Source organism: Agelaius tricolor, unplaced genomic scaffold (assembly GCF_023055355.1).
Source record: "Agelaius tricolor isolate 1412-34295 unplaced genomic scaffold, bAgeTri1.0.p SCAF_105, whole genome shotgun sequence".
Lineage (NCBI taxonomy): Eukaryota > Metazoa > Chordata > Aves > Passeriformes > Icteridae > Agelaius > Agelaius tricolor.
Genome location: NW_027269365.1, coordinates 101,237 through 117,789, shown reverse-complemented (window position 1 = coordinate 117,789; position 16,553 = coordinate 101,237). Strand labels below are relative to the sequence as shown.

At 43.8% G+C, this 16,553-nt stretch overlaps 1 long non-coding RNA gene across 1 annotated transcript; it reads left to right on the top strand.

Moving 5' to 3' along the window:
• The first annotated feature begins 4,240 nt into the window (after positions 1–4,240).
• Positions 4,241–16,344, top strand: LOC139586156 (uncharacterized). The gene is made up of 3 exons (XR_011677477.1): positions 4,241–4,444; positions 5,405–5,446; positions 16,124–16,344. It is a non-coding gene; the product is annotated as an uncharacterized lncRNA (long non-coding RNA).
• The last annotated feature ends 209 nt before the right edge of the window (positions 16,345–16,553 follow it).

Sequence of the window (16,553 nt, the reverse complement as noted above, 5' to 3'; positions counted from 1 at the left end):
GCACACTGATTACTATTTGGGGGTTAGCTTTCTCAATAACTTGTTTTGCTTGCTGTGGTTCTGTGGTTTTACTCCAGCCAGCAGCCAAGCCCTGTGCAGCTGCTCATTCATTTCCCCACCAGTGGGATGGGGGAGACAATCGGAAGGGTAAAAGTGACAAAACTCATGGGTTGAGATAAAGAAAGTTTAATAGGGAAAACAAAAGCCACATGTGCAAGCACAGCAAAACAAGGAATTGTTGCCCTGGTTCCCATGGGCAGGCAGGTGTTCAGCCACCTCCAGGAGAGCAGGACCCCATCACGGCTAATGGTTACTTAGGATTTTTTCTTTTATTTTCTTTTTTTTCAGGGAATTTTTCTCCCATTTGTTGCCTAAGAGATGGGATAGGCGGGTACTTAAGAGACAAAAGATGTGTCCAAGGGGGGAAAGGGTGCAGTTTGCTGCAGTGTCTTAGCTGGGGAGTCAACTTGGTAGCTGGAGGGTTTTCTATTGGGAAGTGCAGAGATACTACTACTCTGGGGGTCAGGGGTTGGGCTCAGCCTCCTCTTGCTCTCTTGTTCTTAGGATCGGAGGAGGGAAGGTTGGTGGTTTTGGTGTCAGACTGTTGCTGCCCTCAGGATTCGCTGCCACTGCGGAGTTTCATCCTTCACTGCTTCTCCTTACCGTGGGTGAGCCTTCACTCGCAAGTAGTCATTGAACTGGGACCTTTTCAACACCTGACCTCACTGGTGTGAAAAAGAGAGTTCAGGATAAAGAATTTTTGTAAAGTTTAATAAGGGATTAAAAAAAAAAGAGACAAAAGTCCAGTGCTGGGGTGCTCCTGGCGAACATCCAAAGAACACACTGGGCATATACAGACAGTGTTATCTTTATATGGTTACATCACTGAGGTATATGCATATTCATGTGTGTCATACATTAATCAAACATTCTTGTGAGCTTTCTGATGTTTTTGGAACTCCTTTGTTTGGCTTCTTCACACTCTGGCTTATCTGCATGACATCCTGTGTGTCAGGTTGTAAGAAACGACCAATCACTTTAAAAAATTTTAAAGGTTTCTTAAACATTAACAAAAAATACAACAAAAGGATTACATAAGGAAAAATAACAGTGCTGGGATGGAGGAATGTGCCCCCTGTTGACAGAGTGACCAAATTATCCTTTGTCTCCTTAAAAAGGAAAAAAGCCCAGAAGTAAAGACACCTCATAAGACCTCGGGGACGTCTACTCAAACTTAAGGATAGCCAACTGGACAGAAGCCAAAAGGTCCTGCCTAAGCAATTTACTAGATAAAGAAGAGAATAAAGGAACTAATCGCTTTTGTGAAGTGTTTTACCAGGAGCAAGAGCCTCTTGCCCCTGGCTCAGGTTTTCTCTGTAAAGAGCTTTGTTATTTTGCCTTTCATTAAAACTTTTCTGTTTCCAACACTAGCACAGAAGCCATCCTGCTGATTTTATGCCATCTGAGGTGGCTGAGCTATCTCAGGTGTGATACATTTCTCCAAGAGCTCATAAGATCTGGCTCGAGGAGATAATTTGTAACACTGGGAGCCCAGCGCCCGCGCCCGCGCCCGCGCCCCTGCCCCCCCTGCCCCCCCTGCCCCGTGGCTGCCAGCCACGTGGCTCATCTTCAAGATCGATGCTTTGCCTTTTATATCTCTAGCGCCCTCCTAGAGCCTTGTCAGTCAACTCCTTCCTTGCCATCCAGTGGTGGAGGTCACTTTCTTACATTCTGATTGGAGGTCAGGTGTTTACCATAGTAACAAGCCAACCTTCCCAAATGCCCGGATTACAAAGACCATCCCGTGATATCAATACTGGGGAGGAACACATTGTGGTAACATAACTATACATTTATAAAACTTCTCTTAACATACATATAATGTTCACCCCTTAATTGTGAGAACCAACCATCTCATTACTCATCTATAACAAGGTCAATATATTTTATTTCTTCTTGTGTCTCCATCCTGCTGTTTCACATCCTCTGATAAGGATTTAGTATGTCTTCCTTAAATTTAACATGGTATTCTCTAATTGTCCTCTGGTGCTCTGGTTTGTGTCACGATTATCTTATCACTTGGAGGATTCAGTCAATGAAAAGGGGAACAACATGATCACTTTATACCATTTGTTTGGTTACATAGAGGTATTTTAACACCAAGAGTTCAGCTAAGGCCTATAATATAGTATATTCACCCCACTAGTATTTCTACAAACTATGCAGTACATACTTACACTTATAGATTTTGTTCTACTGACAAACAGCTAAATAAAGGCATACATGATATTATATCTGAATACTTATGCTCAATGCAAAAACTAATATGTAAATGCAAAAGCCAATATCATATTGCAGTCCTCTTTTTTAACAATTCCTCCCCTTTTTCTTTCTTTCTGCATTTGGCTTGAGCTACTACTTTTGCACTTCTATATTCTTGGCATATTGATACTTTTCATAGATTCTACATGCTTTTCCTAAGCTTGTGCCATCTTTTGCCCTTCTTAACACCATCATGTTTTGTTTTCCCCCTACGGTTCCCAGTTCTGGATTGGTGGGGATTGTCATCACTTGCATGATTTGAACCACATAGAGAATTAATCGGATTAGGCATGGGATTAAACATGGAAGGAAAATCAGGCTCGTTATTCCACATAACACTACAAATCCCACATTCTTCCACCAGGTTATTCCAAAGAAGTTTTCTAACCATCCTTTTATTCATTATAGATTCCTGTGGAAGGGGTAACAGCGGGCCTGTTAGCTAAAGGAGCGAGAAGAAGCTGAGAAGCAAGAAGAAGCTGATAAGGAGCTCTCTCCAAGGCTGTAACCAAGGAGACCAAGAGAAGTGAGGAATTGAAGAAAGATAAGAGAACTTTGCAGCTGGACGAAGTATTTTTAGAAAGTTAGTTGAAGTCACTGTAACTTTTCACCAATAGTGTTACGTTGATTTATTGTAGCCAATAGTTAGGGTAGAAGAAGCATAAACAATTTGAAAGTGTATAAAAGGTCAGCCATGTTCAATAATAAAGAGTTGCCATCTGAGACTGCTTGTGGTCTCTTGTGTCATGACCACCTTGACAGCGACAGATTCCCATTTCTGGATGGGTACATGGGCTATTTTCCAGATGTTTTTAGCTATATCCAAAACTGAATGCACATTATCATCAATTTGTAAGCAACAATTGGATGTGTTAAATTTCTGCATACCCCCCCTTATTCTGCTAATAAATAGTCCAGAGCTAACCGATTTTGATATACAGCAGCTCTGGTTTGTCTTTGTTGACTGACTATTCATTCCATGGCCCCAGCTGTTTCATTGGTTATGATTTCTACAACTGCTTGGAGTCTTATGATGCGATTTGGCATATAAATTGGGGTTCGATATCATCGCATGGCGTCCCCCTTGTGGTAATAATTAGCATTGACTCCATGATTCCAGAAGGCTGATCAATCGCTTTATTATACTATACTTATTAAGAAACTCATCCTCCTTTACAGACAGTCTGATATAGACAGACCAGATTGGTCAATTGAATCCAAACACCATCACCAGTGGCCAATTAAGAAATCACCCTTTGGTAAACAAATCTCCATAACACATTCCACATGTTCACAACAACAGGTGCAGCAAGTGAAGATAAGAATTGTTTATCATTCTTTTCTCTGATCTTCTCACAGCCTTCCCCAGGAAAATGCCTGGGAAAGTTGTGCCTGCTGCTCTCTGTGGAGAGAGCTGTGGCCACAGTTCTATATCTACAACTCCCATCTTGTGCCCAGGTAGCTGGACCATATGTCTGTATTATTCGTTCAGGAGGCCACTCCTCATTGCCCCACTTTTGGTGCTCTCCAATTTCTCCAAGTAGTTCCCTTTTTTTTCTCTTTAAAGCATCGTATACTGGGACTCCCAAATTATTGCTGTCTTGGTTTGGCAGTAGGAAAAATCCTGGTCGTATAATTCTTAGAGTGCAGCTTCTTTTCCAAGTTTTGGATAAGCCCTTTTCCCACTGTCCTAGGGTGACGTTATGATGCTTGTATCCCCATTCATGTGTTCTGTTAATGTTGGATATTATGTTCTGTACCTTTAAGACCGGCTCTGAAGAGGGAAAGTTTTGTTTTGGTTTTCTTATCAGCCTGGCGGGACACAGAGACTGCAGCTTTGGCTTTTGCTGCTTTTGCTCTCTCGCTCTTGCTTGCTTCGCTTCTGCTTGCTTTTGCTCTTTAGCTAGTTTAGCTAAACTGTCCAATTTCTCCCTGGACGGTTTCTCCTTTTCTTTTTCTGATCATTTCGAACCTGCTCCGGACTGGGACCTGAGAAACACCAAGATCCTGCACCTTCTGGCCTGCAGCAGCAGCCCCAGCGCCGGAGGGACTGAGAACAGAGTGACCACCCCCGAGAGAGACTTTCTGAATTTGTCATCTTTTTTCAGAGTGGTGTCATCCGGTATTGTTCATTTTGTGTGCTGGGGGGTGCTGTGCTTGTTAAATAAACAGGTTCTTTCCACTCCTCTCCGAGAAATCCTTCCCGAACCGGTTGGGGGGAGGGGCTGTGTGGGTTTGCTTACTGGAGGAGCCCTAATTTGGAAATTCTCCTCCAAATTTGCCCTAAACCTCGACACCCACGTATCCAGAACAAGCCATCCGGTGCTTTCCAGTACTCATTTATGTCATTCATGTTTTCCCAAGTTTTAGATATTTCAGGGATCCTGTAATAGGGATTTTTTCCCAGGGTCATTACATAGGAAAAAGTTCAATTGTCTTGTCATATCTACAATTCTTTTTCTTCTCTTGGACCCAATATTGTGTGTGTTTTTTAAGGAATCCACCATGTGAAGGTTCCATTATAAACTTTATATCTTTTACAGGAGGCCTGCCTTACATTGTCTGAGAATTCTTTTCCCATACACCAGAGGCACTCCTCCAATTATTTCTGAACTTAATATCCATTCCTCTGATAGATTTTCCCCTTTTATGTTGGTTCTGTTCCACTTGAGAAGTTCAACCAGGCCTAGGCTACTGCCCTTCCATGGCCATTCTTGGGACATTAAAGCTCCCCCACAAACCCAGCAGTTGGTAACATTTAGCTCTCTGCTGATCCTTTCTCCCAGATCTACAAACAAGCTCTTTCCTAATTTCCGTATTTCTATTTCATTTTCTAGTTGTTGCCTGAGTTTTGCATATAAACCTCCGTGTGGAGTTGGCTTTGGGGTGGCAGGTTGCTGTATGATTTTTTTGTTTGCTTATCATTATTCATTCTCAAATTAAATCTTGTATCAAATCTCATTCCTTTTTCCATTCTCGGGTTTGACTCATGGAGAAACAAACCCATTTGTCTCCTTGTGGGGACCGCTGTTTTGACCCTAAAATTTTGGTAACCTTATACATTCATTCATTTTGTATGCAGGTGTCTACTTGAGAGGAGTTATAGCATTGGTGGCTGAGGAAGGTATGAAAGCTAAAGTAAGAACCTTGGATTTTCCCATTGTATAGTGGCCTGTAGCATTTGTGACAGGGATCATCTGGATTCCCAAGGGTGACATGACTAATAAGGAGTAACAGAAGCCCAGTAAAATGTGTACCCCCACCTTCCATGCCTGATGGTGTTGCATGTGAACATGATCTTCTTGGTGATGAGTACAGCGGTTAATCTGGTCTTGACTTCTGGTGTCCTTATCACAAAATAATCTGCACCACCTCTTTTCCTTGTATTTTGGTTCTTCCTTCTCATCAGGTAGTGCTTATTTATTTTCACTTATGGAATACAGCCACACTACTTTCTTATCGTATGGAGTTGTTGCTTGCACTTAAAATATGGTCCCTGCTTATACTTTACTATAGTCTCTTTTCAGTTTTTAATAGCTTGTGAGTATTGGGGAGGATTTATTTAATTTTATAACCTGCTTGCCACCTGGGAGAGCTGCCACACCAGAGTTGGCCGCAATTTTACACTAACATTGTACTTAGCTTGAGTGCCTTGTATGTGATCAAGAATAAATCTGGGAGATGTCTCAGCAAACAGAGCTAATGCTTTCTCTTTGTAGGTCACAGGCTAAGATAAAAACTTTAGGACTGCCTAAAGACCCGGTGTTTGTTATTTTATGTAGCTCTGGTTCCCCGACTGGGGGCAATAAATTACTGCCCTGGAGTTTGGAAAGCAGTTCTTCTAAAGCTTGTGCTACAGACAGGACATATTTCTTCACACTGTCCTCTCCTTCCTCATAAGTGGCAATATTATTCAGCAAAATCAGAAAAGGTAGACCAAACATCATTTCATAAGGTGAGACTCCTAAGTCTGATCTGGGCTGTGTTCTCATTCTTAATAGGGCCAGCGGTAAACACTTTACCCATGACAACTGGGTTTCAATCATTAATTTAGTCAGAGTTCTCTTGAGAGTTTGGTTTATCCTTTCAACCCGGCCCAAACTTTGTGGATGGCAGGGAGGGTGTAATTCCCATTCTATACCCAGAGCCTGAACTAGTTGTTTTAATATTTTTGATGTGAAATGAGTTCCCTGGTCTGAGTCAATATTATTAACTATCACATACTGGGGGAATGATTAGTTCTAAAAGGGTTTTGCCTACCACATTGGCAGTAGCTTTAGCCACTGGTACTGCATCCACACAATGGGTTAAATTATCTACTATTACTAATAAAAATTTTCACCACTGTACTTGAGGAAGTTCTGTGAAATCTATTTGGATACCCTGAAAGGGTTGTAAGGCTAATTCTTGCCCTGCTTGGCATGTTCCCCTTATGACTTTTCTGTTTACTTTTTGGCATATTGCACACTTTTCAGTTACTTACTTGGCTATTCCAAAAACTCCCATGCAACTCCAATTTCTAAGGAACTGATCACTCAGTGCCTGAGTACCCCAATGAGTCTTATTATGCATACTGTCAAATATTTTCCTTGCCAGTGGTTTATTTAGTAATTGTCTTCCATCAGATAGAACCCACTTCCCTTTATTGTTCTTTTTCGCTTCTATTTCCAGTAATTTTCTCTCTTCTGTTTCACTGAATATATTGGTATTTCTTGAATTCCTTCTGGGGGGGTTAAAATTATCATTATGCTTTCTTCTCTGGACTTGGCTGCACTTTTAGCCTCCAAGTCTGCTACATTTTTTCCCCATATTTCTAAGGTGATTCCCTTTTGGTGGCCTGGAATATGCACAACAGCGATTTTCTTTGGTAATTGTAACGCTTCTAACACCTCAGAGAGAAGTCTTTCATGGACTAGTCCCTTCCCTTTTGAATTTAGCAGTCCTCTTTCTTCCCAAATTTTCCCAAAAGTATGCACCACTCCAAAGGCATACTTGGAGTCAGTATACACAGTCCCTCTTTCTAGTGCTAATATTTCAAGGGCTCATTTTAAAGCACTGTCATGGTTTGATGCTGGCGCAAGGCCAGTACCCCAATGAAAATATATGCTCCCTGGTGTCTGCTGTGAGAGGTGACCAGGAATAGAGCAAAGCAGGCTCCAACTTAGGAATAAAGAGGAAAAACTTTATTAACCTACAACTATATATAAAAAGAAACACACACAGAACTCAGAATGAAAACCTTCCAAAAACATTCCTCCTCCCCCCACCAAATTTCCAATACATCCACCCCTCAGATCATCAACTCTCAGCCCATCACCACCCTTTAGATAATCAATTCTCAGTTCATCAAGGAGAGAGGAGTCCCTCTTGTACAATAGGCTTCCCCTGGAAACACAGTTGAAACCTCTTGTGTTTCCATGTCACACATGGCACTGTCCAGAGATCATTTGCCATCATGACATCTTCCTTCCATTCCCAGTGCTCTCACCACTGCGCATGGATCAGAGCTGTTTCTAGGGTTCCCTTTTTAAGGATGCTTTGCCCAGTTCCAAAAAAAAGCACAGTCTCTCACTTTTGGGACACCAGTCCCCCCCAAATTCACCCCCTGGTGCCGAGGGGCCTTGAGAACAGAGATCTTCTTCTTCCCTGAAGACGGAGGGCACCACCATCCTCCTCACCCATTGTCTCTGTTCACACACTCCTTCACATAACATCACTGCACTCTCTTGGCTCCAAGCCATTGCCTCCCCCTAAATGCAGTCTCTGTGTCACAGGCAAAATGGTTCTGTCCATGGCTATACAAGAAAAGTCCAGCCCAAGGCCACTCCATCATCTCCTCTCACCTAAGATTCTTCTCAACTTCTCGTGGCCCATTTCCTCTTATCTCATCTCTATCTCTCTTCTTATTCAGCTCCAGGAGGATCAGCATTTGTAAGGTTTCCATCATCCAAGAAAAGGGTTAATAAATCTCAGGCTCTGCCTGTCCAGAACTCCCACGGTGCCCTGCCGGGCACCTTCTCGCTGCAACCCCCCCCCCACCCTCCCCCCCCTTCTCCTTCTCGGCCGGTTGTACTATCAAATTTCAAGGTGGCACAGGCACAGGCACCAGCTCGCTCTCTCTCTCTCTCCATGGCGGGGGTGGCTGCCCAATGCCTCTTGGTGCTCCTTCACCCTTCTATCCTGCAGGGGCCTTCACCTCCCTTCTCTGTCCAAGGCCCCAGCCTACCTCACCTGGCCGCACGGCTTCCCCTCCCCTGCCAGCCCGCAGCCGGGCAGAGCAGCTCTGACCTCTTTCACCAACCAGAACCCAAGAGAGCTTCCCCCTGGGAGTTCTCTGCTTTTAACCCCCTGTGTTCTCAGAGGCGTATGCATGTCCTTAGTGGCCACACCAGGTGCCAATATTCAAATCTGAGCACCTATTGGTTTGACCACAGCATCCCAAAAAAACTCACTTCCTTTTCAAACCAGGACAAGCATATAACTCACACGTTTGGGCTGACCAGCTGGGAAGTAACTTCTTTTCTAGGGTTCTTAGTTCTTCATTCACTATAGCATATCCTGACATCTGCTTCCCAAGATATTCTTGAGGACCCATCCACAAAAAATTGCCCCCCCCCCCCCCCCCCCGGAGGGGTTGGTCTGTTAGATCTTCCCTTACTTTGGTTTGATAGTTTATGATTTATAAGCAATCATACACTAATTCTTCTACTGGGTCTCCATATAAAAACTGAGCAGGATTGAGATATTTACTGTAACTAATTCTAGATCTTTATCTATTAGAATTGCTTCATATTTCAATACTTGAGTCAGTGAGCCACTTCTCAGCTTTTTGATTCAAAATATTTCCAACTGCATGTGGAGTGTGCATTTTTAATCTTCCTCCAAAAGTTAATTTTCTGCTTTACTAGTAAGGCAGTGGCAGCTACCGCCTGGATATAGGTAGGCCACCCCCTACTAACAGTGTCCAGCAATTCTGACAAGTAAGCCACTGGTTTCCTAGACCCCCCCCCCCCCACTCTTGGGCTAGGACTCTATGGGCTATCTCATTTTCCACATCTACAAATAGGTAGAAAATTTTGTCTAAAGCAGGGAGGCTTAGAGCAGGAGCACTAATCAATTTTTGTTTTAAACTTTCAAATCTTTGGTCATCATCTTTTCTCCATGTAATCTCATCTGTTACTAACTTTTCATATAGGAATTTAAGAGACTGGGTGTGCCCTTCTATCCAGATTCTGCAGAATCCTAGCAAGCCCAAAAGCTTTCTGATCTTCTTTTTAGTTTTTGGACAAGGGAGTGAGGTTATTCCTGTGATCCTTTCAAGATTTAATCACTGGCTCCCTTGACTTATTATATGCCTGTCATGGTTTGACACTGGCACAATGCAAGTGCCCCCATGAAGATACCTTCTCCCTGGTTTCTGCTGTGAGATGTGACCAGGAATAAGCAAAGCAGGCTCCTACTTAGGAAAGAAAAGAAAACAGAACTTTATTAACTACTCTACAACTATAGATAAAAGGAACACACACAGGGAAAATGAAAACCCCACAAATACATTTCCTCCTCCCCCCACCAAATTTCCAATACAATGCATCTATTCCCCAAATCACCAACTCTTAGTCCAGAACCACCCTTCAGATAATCAATCCTCAGTTCATCAAGAGGAGTCCTTCTTGTACCGTGGGCTTCCCCTGGAAACACAGTTGAAGCCTCGTGTGCTTCTGTGTCAGTCGTGGCACCGCCCGGAGTACATCTGCCGTTGTGACCTCTTCCTTTCATGTCCAGTGCTCTCACCACTGAACACGGACCAGAGCTGCTTCTAGGGTTGTCTTTTTAAGGATGCACTGTCCTGATCCAAAAAAAGGCACAGTCTCTCCTTTGGGACACCTGTCCCCACAATCTCTCCTTTGGGACACCTGTCCCCCCCATATTTTTTCACCCCCTGGGGCCGAGGGGTACCAACACTGAACCCTCTTGGTTCTGTGGCCATTGCCTCCCCCTAGAATGCAGTCTCTGTATCACAAGGAACATGGTTCTGTCCATGGCTGTACAAAAAGAGTCCAGCAAAAGCCACTCCATCATCTCTTCCCACTAGGATTCTTCTCTACTCTTCCACTATTTCTCACTCGCCCAGACCTCTCTCACACTTGCACATTTCCTTCCTCATCTTCCACTCTATCTTCTAGGAGAGGTCAATGATCTGTAAAGTTCTCATTCTCCAAAAAGGGGTTAAAAGCTCCTACAAGTGGCCGGCTGAACCCCCCCCCTTCTTCTCCTTCCCAGCTGTGCTGCCGGCACAGGCCCATGTTTATCAAGTTTCAAGGTTACAGTCCCAGGCAGCGGCTCTCTTTCTCTCTCTCTCTCTGTGTCTCTCAGGGGGGGCTGCCCGATGGCTCCCGGTGTCTCTCTCTCTCTTCCACCCTCGGGGTCAGGCCTACCTCTCCCGGCCACATGGCTTTTCCCCTCCCCCTGCCCAGCCAGCAGCTGGGCGGGGGGAGAGACCCGAACTCTTTCCCCCCGGAAACCCAAGAGGACCCTCCCAGGGGAGAGCTCTGCTTTTAACCCTGTGTTCTCAGAGGCGTGTCCAATGTCCCAATGGCCAGGTTAAATGCCAATATTAAAGCCTGAATATCCATTGGCCCAAAACACAGCATCCCAAAAAACACATTTCCTGTCAAACCACCACAATGCCCTAAGTACTTTACTTCATTCTCTCTTGGTTTCCCAAGAAATTTAGTAGTGATACAGTGAATTCTTGGACTTGTTTCTCATCTTCTGCTGAGAGAAGTAAATCATCAACATATTGAATAAGTTTTATTCCTGGTACAATAGGGAAAAGTTGTAGGACTTCTTCCAAGGCCTGTCCAAATAAGTTAGAGGATTCCATAAATCCTTGAGGTAATCTTGTCCATCTAAGCTCTTGCTTTCTCCCTATATTCGGATCTTCCCATTCAAAGGCAAATATGTCTCTACTTTCTCTGCTATGGGACAGGTCCAAAAGGCATCTTTGAGATCTATCAGGCTAAACCATGAGTGTGATGGAGGAATTTTACTTCATTGTATGTGAGGGTTAGGTACCACTGGCTATCAATCTATAGTTTGTTTGTTCACTTCTCTCAGGTCTTGGACAAACCTGTATGTCCCATTTGATTTTCTTACTGATAATTTGGGGATATTGAGGGGAGACATGCACGGTTCTAAAGTTCCATCCTTAATTAACTCTAGAATTACTGTTTGTAACCCTTTTCTCCCTCCCAAGGAGAGCAGGTATTGCTGTACTTGGATCGGGCAATTTGTGTTGGTGATTTTAATTACTATAGGGGTTATGTTTAACCTGCCCCTATTCCCAGGCTTAGCCCACACCACTTCTTCAATTTGCTTTTGATCCTCCTCTTTTAATGGGAGGAGTTTGACTACCATTTTATCCCCTTCTGGAAGCACCCCTATGCCTAACTGTACTTGTAAATCCCTCCCCAGCAAATTGTATCCTGCCCCTGGTACAAGTAAAACGTCTCCCATTCCTATCTTGTTCATTCCTTCAAATATCACATGTTTTATAACCAGCGCTTTAAATCTTTCCCCTTTCGCCCCTACTACCTGAATGGCATTCTGGCTTTTTTCACACCCTTCTGGAATTTCACAAATACATGTCCTCTCCGCCCCTGTATCTACTAAAAATTCAAGTTCCTCCTCCTGGGGACCTACTTTTAAAGTTATCAAGGGCTCCTGCTGATGTTTTGACCCCAGGAGATAGAGCCCTTTAACCCCCCTATTCATCTATTTCTTGAGCCTTGCAAAAAACTTTCAGATCTTTTTCTCTATGCGGGCAGCTTTGCCTTATGTGTCCAATTTCCTTGCAATAGTGACAAATTGGGCCCCGGGTGTTCAATTCCCTTTTTTCCTCCTTAGGTCCCCTTCCCCAGGGAGCTCTGTTCGCCTTAAACTCCTCCTGGCCCCCTCTGTTTTGGCTCAGTTGGGGCCTCACCTCTTTAAAGGAGTGGATCTTAGTCCTGTGGTTTCCTTCAGCTATCACAGCTGCCATTACCTTAGCTTTTGCCTTTGCTTTCTCTTCTTCCCTTTGTACATATACCTTTTGGGCTTCCTTTAACAGGTCATTCAACCCTCTGTCTTGCCAATACTCCAATCTTTCTAGCTTCTTCCTTATATCCGGCCACGCATGGGTGACAAAGGTCACTTTTAACAGTGTTTTTCCAGCCTCCGTATCAGTGTCCATTCCTGAGTACTGCCTCATGTTCTTTTTTAACTTCTCCAGCCATTCAGTTAGTTTCCTCCTTCTTTTGTTGCTCTGCAAAAGCCTTATGGGCATTCTGATTATAGAGAGCTGATTCCCTAATTCCCCTGATAATTAATGCTCTGTACTCTTCCATATTTTGCCTTCCCAAGGGGTTACTGTGGTCCCATATCGGGTGCTATAATGGCATTTTATCCTCCCCAGGGGGTCTGTTTGCATGTTCCCTCTCCCATATTCTCATACCTGCAGCTTGAATCATCTTTCTTCTAATGCAAACAAAAGGTTTAGTATAGATTGCATCCAATCCCAAGTATAAATATTAGGCTCTAAAACCTGATCTACTTGTTCTGCTAATCCAATAGGATCTTCTAGTAGACCTCTTAATTCCTTTTTGAATGCTCTCACTTTGGAGGAATTGAGTGGGACAGTGACAAACCCAATCCCCCCTTGTGCCCCTCCCAATGGAACTTCCCAGAGGGGATATAGTGACACTGCTTGATCTTCCTTTTTTAATTCCTCCTGCTGAGCTGCTCTTCCCCAGGTATTTTGACTAGGCCTGTCAGGGGGTGGAGGGGGTGCATTAGATGCTGGAGGATATGGGGGTGGAAGACAGTCTAAGGGGTCTCAATGTTTTGTCTTCTTTTAATTTAAACACTTTAACTTCTCCCAAAGAGTTTACTTTCCCCCAGGAAGTGGCATAATCCTTTTCTTCTTTGCTGACAGCTTCCTTGTTATTTATATAGGTATTTAAAGCTTGGCATACTTCCCTTTCAAAAAACTCATGTAGGGGCCAGAATAAATGGTCTGATCTTATCTCTTCTTTGGTCCACTTGATCATACAATAATGTATCATTTTGATCTTATTTTTATTCTTTGTGTCAGGGTTATGCTCCCACTGTGCCAATTTTATTCCCAGGGGGCTATGGGGAGGTATATCCATGGGTGCTTTCTCTTTACTTGCTTTATGTCCCATTCTTATTCGTTTGTCCCAGCACCTCCCGCACTACCCCAGTAGCCTTTTTTCTTTCTTAGCTTCCAAGTGAATCTAACTACGCACTCTTTGAAGGTTTTCTTCCAGTTCTCCTCAGATATAGTCCAAATCCTGGGAACTAAATACAGTCTTCCACACACCACTTTAATGATCTTTGCCTGTCGTGACTCAGCTTCTGCTTCCTTCCAGGCTTTTCCTATCCTTGGGCTACCTACTTCTTCATGTCCTACAGAAATTAAGAAATTTATTGCCTGAAATCTGATTCCCATTTCTGCCCCACGACATTCCTGACACCAGGCACTCCTGCAAGAGGTTGTACAGTACCACCTCTAATGACAGGTTTTACACTCATAGAAGACCCAAGGCTCACATCCAGGTCCACAACTCAAACACAAAATTGCACTCATACAAACGACACAAAATTTTTATTATAGAACAATATAACAAGAGCTTCACCTTTCTCCAGCTGTCCGGGGAATGGAACTGCAGATCTAAGCCCCTCACTCACCTCGTACTAATAAATCCACGATATACCTGACCATTCCTTGCCAAAACAGCCTACATACTGCCATCGCCAGCCCACCTCCCCTGAAAGCCCAACAGTGAGCGCAATAGCCCCACCACACTAATGAGACAGGTCAAGGTATAGCCTATGGAATGGAAGCAATGGGCTACATTTTCTAAATTAGAACATAACGGCAAAGGTATATGAAACTGTCCCTAGAAGGCGGATTTAGCAGTAAAGTGGGACAATTGAGCCCTCTTTAAACCAGCCCTGGGGCATGTACATACTGGCCATCACCCTCCTCACAGGCACTCCCCCCCCCCCCCCCCCCCCCGCATAAATTAATAAGCCATCTAGCCAAAGATGAGGTAAGTCGTAACAAGGTAAGCGTACTGGAAGGTGCACTTAGACTACCAAGATGCAGCTTAAGCAAAAGCATTCAGCTTACACCTGAAAGATATCTGCTAACATCAGATCGTCTTGATGCCAAACTCTAGCCCAATTGACATTGACCTGGAATAACAAAGCTACCACCTACACCCAACTAAAGCATTTACTAGTCCCAGTATAGGTGATAGAAAAGCCACCATTGGAGCAATAGAGACTACATACCTGTCCTGGATTAGGGCAAATTTGTGAGAAAATCTACAAAAGGGCCCCCCTCCCAAAAGCAAAACCACATGGCCCCTCCCCCCAGCCAGTTTGTGAAAAATTTCCTTGGAGAGAAGTGGAAAAAAACCTGTTTATTTAACAGGCAAAGCACTCCCCAGCCCCAAAAAAATGAACAAGACCAGATGAGAAAACTCATTCGCTGCTCTGAACAGATGACAAATTCAGAACATCTCTCCTGGGGGTGGTCACTGTTATCAGTCCTTCTGGCACTAGGAAAGGCTGCTGCCCAGAGTAGGCCCCAGTAGGCCACAAAGTGCAAGCTCTCGGTGCTCCCCGAGTCCCCAGTCCAGAGCAGGTTTGAACGGTTCCAAGAAAAGGGAAAGAAAAAAAAACAGTCCAGGGAAAACTTCTCTGCCTCAGCTAGTTAAACTAACTAAAAAGCAAAGGAGGGCTCTGTTCTGCTCCATCCATGCCCAGACAACACAGTCCCAGGGCCGAATGTGGGAGAGTGAGTGTAGTCTCTGATAAGAAAACTCCATGCTTCTTCTTCTCCCCACCTTCGCTCTCAGAACCAGTCTTGAAGGCACAGAATATAACATCCAGCATAAACAGAACACACGATTGGGGATACAAGCATCATAACATCACCCTAGGACAGTACCGTAAGGGAAAGATGAAATAACAGTGAATAAGCCAAGCTATAAACATCAAAGATCAACCCTTGTACCTTTTGCATCATGGTCTAGCAAGAAAAACCAAGCAAAATTAATTTAAGTTTGCCATCCCAAAACACAAGCAAGCTACTTACGAGCAGCTATTATTGAGTGAACCCATCGCATTCATCCAGCAGTTATACTTGTCAGTCACACGAAACAAGGGACATACACATACACCTCAAACACATTTACACAATAATAAGGTACTCTTGTTGTTGAGTTGGGTTCTGATATTCTGTTACAAATGTTTATCAGTTACACAATGCCCTACTTCCCAAAAATAATCTTAAATGCCTCTAAGTTTCCCCAAACTTAAAATTTTCTCTTGCTACCAGTGTACTTCTAAAAACCCCCAACCATATACCAACCCATAAATGAACTTCAAAGGCCCTGCTACAAAGTTCTTAAAAGCCCTGTTGTCAAGCAGACCTAATCAGCTTCTCACATCTCTCAGGCAGTGTTTCTTTACTTAGCAGCTAAACACTCCAGATCAGCCAAACCAGTCAAGACTCAAGGATATATTGGGGCTTAGGCCCTCAGCCTCTTGCCTTTTGCAGGCTCTATGTCAACCCTTTTGACTCTCTTAACCCTCCAGTATAACCTATATCTTGTGAAAAATGACCAGATAATATTGGCTTTAGCATTTATGTACTAGCCTCTGCATGTTGTTAGTGATTATAACCATTTAGAAATAGTATCAATATATATTTTTCTCTCTCTCCCACCAGCCAAGTCGCCACGTGAAAAGGCAGTTGAGCTCGCACCACAGCACCCCCTGCAGCTGCAGGGGAACCATCACACCTGCCCTGCCTGGCTGGGAACCAACAGTGCCCCTGCCGGCTGCGGTCAGAGGGGAAAAGGCTTGATGGCCAAGAGAAGGCTGTTATTGGGTTTCGGGGATGGGGCGAGGGGGTGGTGTGTTTATTTGTTGTTGCTGTTGTTGTTGTTTGTTTTCCTTGTTATATATATATTCTAGTAAAGAACTGTTATTCCTTTTTCCATATATTTGTCTGAAAGTCCCATAATTTCAATTTTACAATAATTTGGAGGGAAGGGGGTCATATTTTCCATTCCAAGGGAGGTTCCTGCTTTCCTGGGCAGGCACCTGTCTTTTAAATCAAGACACTTGGGTAGACAAAATGCCATAACTCCAAACAC